This window comes from Leiobunum rupestre, chromosome 2 (genome assembly GCF_980474605.1).
Source record: "Leiobunum rupestre chromosome 2, qqLeiRupe1.1.hap1, whole genome shotgun sequence".
NCBI classification, from domain to species: domain Eukaryota; kingdom Metazoa; phylum Arthropoda; class Arachnida; order Opiliones; family Sclerosomatidae; genus Leiobunum; species Leiobunum rupestre.
The window spans coordinates 49,111,402-49,118,152 of NC_143385.1; the positions used below are offsets into that span (position 1 = coordinate 49,111,402).

The 6,751-nt window shown below is 31.8% G+C and overlaps 1 non-coding gene across 1 annotated transcript; it reads right to left on the bottom strand.

Moving 5' to 3' along the window:
• Positions 1 to 749: 749 nt before the first annotated feature.
• TRNAR-UCG (transfer RNA arginine (anticodon UCG)) lies at positions 750 to 822 on the bottom strand. Its single transcript has one exon. It is a non-coding gene; the product is annotated as a tRNA-Arg (tRNA).
• Between the last annotated feature and the right edge of the window lie 5,929 nt (positions 823 to 6,751).

The window sequence follows — 6,751 nt, forward strand, 5'->3', positions numbered from 1 at the left end:
AACACCCCTCTTTTGGCCGGGGGGCGAATTATTTTGTCCGTTGACTTTACGAAAAGTTTTATAACATTATTAACACCAGTCAACCATGAATATATCTAGCTATGAATATACAATAGCAATAGTCTCTCTAACCTCCCGCTAAAATTTGGGTTGGGCTTATCTAGTCACGCGATCAATCACATCTGCTCCGACCGAGTGTGGAGCATGCCGTCATTTCTTTCAGTCTCCTGATTGGCTGAAAACGCGTCACTGGTCTCGAAAGTTTCCACCCAAATCAAATCGACATGATAGAAGGGCTATATCGTAGGGTTAGATATTCATAGCTAGATATATTCATGGTCAACTGCATAAAATAACTTGGTTGTCAAGACAGTAGCTGAGAGAGTGAACAAAATTGGCTCAATTTATTGAATTTCATTTAAAAATATTCTTATTTTTTTAATAACCACAATTTACTTATAACATCTTTAAAAAAATGTTTTCAATTTAAAATTTATTAAAATGTCAACATTCTTACTGCGCTCATAATTGCATCTTTTGAAAAATCTTCTCAATTTAAAATTTTAAACAAAAAAATGTTTAGCAATCTATTTAAAAAATAAAATCTAAAATTCTTTAGCGTTAAACGAAAAAGCTAAAATATTCTTTCACAAGATCTTTTGAAACTACTTTTTAATTTTGTTTATACTGGTTATCATGACAAGTTCACTTCTGGAAAATTAAGGTGTAACTCAAAAATATCGTAGTAGCGTCCGCGACAGGACTCGAACCTGCAATCTTCTGATTCGAAGTCAGACGCCTTATCCATTAGGCCACGCGGACGACTCTACGCTTGCTTCTTATCAAGACCAATATATGAAGTGCGTCGAAGTACTACGAGAGATCCTTTCACGCGACTCGGAGGAAAATTGCGGAAAATAAAAAACGCCAATATTCCTTTAATTATTATCTTCAGAAACGACTACACTAACAATTTTAAGTAAAGATTTTCAGAATGCGAATATTATTTTTGAAGGACGTTTGAAGACGAATTAACGTCTTTTTTTGACAACCAAAAACCGGTTGTCCGTTTACAGATGCACATTTTTCTTTGGCGATATTGAAAATGAAAGTTACTTTAATTTTTAAATATAATTAATTCGATAAAATATTATGAAAAAAACATTTGCAAAATATAAATGTAAAATTTCACCATTTAAGTTCCTAAATACAGGGTTTTATTGGCTGAAAAGGAGTTTTGATCCCAAATTTCCAAAATTCGTGCCTCCAGTATTTATAATGGTCAATTTTATAATGAGATTCAATAATTTTTCAGTATTTAAATAAATAAATAATTAGGCTTTATTTTTTCTTTAAGAAGCGTTTTAAATTTCAATAGTCCTTTGTATCGAGCGAGAATGAACTGGCGAATAAATCGGATAAATATACCTTGTTATCGGTACCTGGAAATTACATACAGCGTCAAACTGCCTTGCGGTGTGTGTGTGAACTACATGGCGATATTTTTTTTAGGCTTAATAATTTGTTTTTGGTGTCGACGCAATAAATCCTCGTTAGGACTAATACTTTTGGCGTTGAACAATAAATTCCCGTTCGGCCTAATAATTTTTTATTGGCGTCGACGCAATAAATCCTATTTATGCCTAATACTTTTTTTGGCGTCGACGCAATAAATGCCCGTTAGAATTAATACTATTTTGGGCCTCACACAATAAATCGGCGTTAGGCCTAACACTTTTTTTGTGTCGAACAATAAATCCCCGTTCGGCCTAATAATTTTTTATTGGCGTCGACGCAATAAATCCTATTTATGCCTAATACTTTTTTTGGCGTCGACGCAATAAATGCCCGTTAGAATTAATACTATTTTGGGCCTCACACAATAAATCGGCGTTAGGCCTAACACTTTTTTTGTGTCGAACAATAAATCCCCGTTCGGCCTAATAATTTTTTATTGGCGTCGACGCAATAAATCCTATTTATGCCTAATACTTTTTTTGGCGTCGACGCAATAAATGCCCGTTAGAATTAATACTATTTTGGGCCTCACACAATAAATCGGCGTTAGGCCTAATTTTTTTTGTGTCGACGCAATAAATCCCCGTTAGGCCTTTTATTTTTTTTGGCGTCGACGCAATAAATCCCCGTTAGGCTTTTTATTTTTTGGGTGTCGATGAAATAAATCCTCGTTAGGCCTTTTATTTTTTGGCGTCGACGCAATAAATCCCCGTTAGGTCTAATAAGTTTTTTTGGCGTCGACGAAATAAATCCCCGTTAGGCCTTTTATTTTTTGGGTGTCGACGAAATAAATCCTCGTTAGGCCTAATACCTTTTTTGGCGTCGACGAAATAAATCCCCGTTAGGCCTAATTTTTGCGTCGACGTTCACCGTCGTGTCGTTTCGACCCTTGTGAAAACCAACCAACCCTTAGAAGGTGTTAATGCACCGTCTTCTCTAAAAATAACCAGCGCGCAAGCGGCGAAAAAAGTTTATGAAACAATTCAGAATTTTAAAAAATTCGTAATTTCCCTCACTTAATCTTAATAACACAAAATTCTACTTCGATTTTTAACACCCAAAATTCTAATTCAATTTTGAAGTGTTTAATAAAAGGGTCCTTATCAAGAAACTGGAGGCACAATCTTATTACGGTATATACATAGTTCGTTTATTTGTATAACGGAAGATGATAAAGAGGGTTTTTATTCTTCAGGGATAGGGATAAATTAAATTCCCCGTCCTTGATGCCATGAATATTCAATGATTTCAATCAGCGAAAACCGAATATTCGCGGTAGCCTCAAAGAGGTTTTCCGTTTCGACACTTGCTCGCGCTCAAACATAGTAACTGCGATTTTAAGCAAATTTCAAGTACGAAAATGATCATTTTTGTCATTCGTCAAACCATAAGTAACATAATACACATGAACTGAACCTTTTTTTTGCAGTGGTGTAGTCCTAAAACAAATAGAACCGGGGTGCTACCTGGGTACGGCCAACTTCGATTTCGCGCGTAATCGAAGTTGGCTGTACCAGCCGCTATAAATGTACGTCCAACTTCGATTTTTAGCGTGATCGAAGCTGGCCGTACCTAGGTAACGATTTGAAATTGTTATGGTATTTTTCTGCGGGAAATAAATAAATTTTTTGCATTTTTATAAAACAATAAATATTTTAAAATAAGAAAATTTTAATTTTTAAAGAACCTCAAAAGTGTTTGAAATTTGTTATAAAAATCAATATTTTTAAATAAGAAAATTTCAACTTTAAAGAACATCAAAAGTGTTTGAAATTTGTTGTAAAAAATCAATGTTATAAAGTAAGAAAATTTTAATTTTTAAAGAACCTCAAAAGTGTTTGAAATTTGTTGTAAAAAATCAATGTTATAAAATAAGAAAATTTTAATTTTAAAGAACCTCAAAAGTGTTTGAAATTTGTTGTAAAAAATCAATGTTATAAAATAAGAAAATTTTAATTTTAAAGAACCTCAAAAGTGTTTGAAATTTGTTGTAAACAATCAATGTTATAAAATAAGAAAATTTTAATTTTAAAGAACCTCAAAAGTGTTTGAAATTTGTTGTAAACAATCAATGTTATAAAATAAGAAAATTTTAATTTTAAAGAACCTCAAAAGTATTTGAAATTTGTTGTAAAAAATCAATCTTATAAAAAATATTTTAAAATAAGAAAATTTCAATTTTTAAAGAACCTAAAAAATGATTGAAATGTAATCAATTGTTTTTAATTTCAATTTCACACTGTGACTGCGATTTAAACTTTGGCTTTTGACCTCGTAATGATAAAAAATCAGGAAATGCACGATTTCCGAGAACAATAAGAAATCTGAAGTAAAATTTTCTCAAAACTAACATTTTTCAGTTAGCCCATTTTTACACTAAGATAGAGACTTTTACAATAAATATCAAGTTACTAACGCTTGCGTACGTGCGTTTAGTTCACAAATAGTAAAAATAAAATGTAAATATCGATATCAGTGGAAATGTGGTTTCCTTCTCAATAATTGGTAATTATTTTACCAAAATATTACTTGCTTATTCGATTTTTGGAGTGTTTTATTTATATTGAAACGTTTTCCCCGTCACCATTACCTGAAAGCTCAACTTATGGTAGTTAGCCTTTGAACTCTACTGCCAAAATTATCCGTTATCTCGCGTGTATTCGGGGATTTTGCGAGACTCCTGGGGTCCGTTGAATATGGAAATCATTCGTCGAATTAATTTGTTTGTTTTACATAGGCAACCTTGAAATAATACCCTTCGCATAGCCTTCAGCGTTTCGATATTTTAGCAGCGACACCCAGCGGGAAAACGTAAAACTATTTGTAATATTTCAACAAATTTATTTTCGCCATTGAACTGTTCTTTTTATTAAATATTAATGACGTTTTACAGATTGAAAGTGTCGTTAATCCCAGAATCAATTGTTTAACCTTGCAGGTCCTCGAGGCTACGCCGAAGAATTAGAGGAATAAATCAGGGATGAGGTTTTGGAGTCACTCATAGAGCCCACCTAGCCGCGTCTACTGTATGTATTGTATTCCTCCAAATATTAACGCTTGCTCTTTAGAATCCGATAATTTCAAAAAAACTCGAGCCTGATGATTTAAAAATAGCTGGAATTAGGGCTGTGCGAGTACTCGAACATCATCGAGTACTCGGCCTTTTTTGAGGTCGAGTACTCGAACTCGACTCCGAATAAGTAATTGGAGAATACTCGTCGATTACCGAGTACCAAAAAATTGCATATTCGGATACCCGATTACTCGAATAAGCTGCTCTCTAAACTCGTCGAGTATTAGTTTTTTCTATTCTCGTTGCTTCAAAGGGATTGTTTTACCACTTTTTGGGGGACAAAAAACGGTACCTACAAAGTGGTTCATTTAAATTAAAGGAATATTTTTCAGCATTGAAAAATACTTTATACTTTATTTAAATTTAATTTCATAATTACTTGAAAAAAACCCGCTCCTAATCAAGTACTCGATAACGGGACTCGTTAAAAATATTACTCAAGGTTTTCGTGATTACTCGACTCGAATATGAGAAAGTTTCCACTTAATCAAGTACTCGATTACTCGACTCGACTTCAATATAAATCGACTCGAATACTCGATGAAAAAATATTTGATACTCGATTGCCTAAAACCACTACTCGCACAGCCCTAGCTGGAATCCAATAATTTAAAAAATCTCAAGCCTTTTGGTTTCCAAATATTTAGAATCCGATCATTTCAAAATATTTTGAGTCTGATGATTTTCAAATATTTGGAATCCGATAATTTAAAAAAATCTCGAGCCTGATGATTTAAAAATATTTGGATTCCGAGCATTTCAAAAAAAATCTTTAGCCTGATGATTTAAAAATATATTGAGATCCAGAGCATTTCAAAAAATCTTTAGCCTGATGATTTAAAAATATATTGAGATCCAGAGCATTTCAAAAAATCTTTAGCCTGATGATTTAAAAATATATTGAGATCCAGAGCATTTCAAAAAATCTTTAGCCTGATGATTTAAAAATATATTGAGATCCAGAGCATTTCAAAAAATCTTTAGCCTGATGATTTAAAAATATATTGAGATCCAGAGCATTTCAAAAAATCTTTAGCCTGATGATTTAAAAATATTTGGATTCCGAGCATTTCAAAAAAAATCTTTAGCCTGATGATTTAAAAATATATTGAGATCCAGAGCATTTCAAAAAATCTTTAGCCTGATGATTTAAAAATATATTGAGATCCAGAGCATTTCAAAAAATCTTTAGCCTGATGATTTAAAAATATATTGAGATCCAGAGCATTTCAAAAAATCTTTAGCCTGATGATTTAAAAATATATTGAGATCCAGAGCATTTCAAAAAATCTTTAGCCTGATGATTTAAAAATATATTGAGATCCAGAGCATTTCAAAAAATCTTTAGCCTGATGATTTAAAAATATTTGGATTCCGAGCATTTCAAAAAAAATCTTTAGCCTGATGATTTAAAAATATATTGAGATCCAGAGCATTTCAAAAAATCTTTAGCCTGATGATTTAAAAATATATTGAGATCCAGAGCATTTCAAAAAATCTTTAGCCTGATGATTTAAAAATATATTGAGATCCAGAGCATTTCAAAAAATCTTTAGCCTGATGATTTAAAAATATATTGAGATCCAGAGCATTTCAAAAAATCTTTAGCCTGATGATTTAAAAATATATTGAGATCCAGAGCATTTCAAAAAATCTTTAGCCTGATGATTTAAAAATATATTGAGATCCAGAGCATTTCAAAAAATCTTTAGCCTGATGATTTAAAAATATTTGGATTCCGAGCATTTCAAAAAAAATCTTTAGCCTGATGATTTAAAAATATATTGAGATCCAGAGCATTTCAAAAAATCTTTAGCCTGATGATTTAAAAATATATTGAGATCCAGAGCATTTCAAAAAATCTTTAGCCTGATGATTTAAAAATATATTGAGATCCAGAGCATTTCAAAAAATCTTTAGCCTGATGATTTAAAAATATATTGAGATCCAGAGCATTTCAAAAAATCTTTAGCCTGATGATTTAAAAATATATTGAGATCCAGAGCATTTCAAAAAATCTTTAGCCTGATGATTTAAAAATATATTGAGATCCAGAGCATTTCAAAAAATCTTTAGCCTGATGATTTAAAAATATATTGAGATCCAGAGCATTTCAAAAAATCTTTAGCCTGATGATTTAAAAATATTTGGATTCCGAGC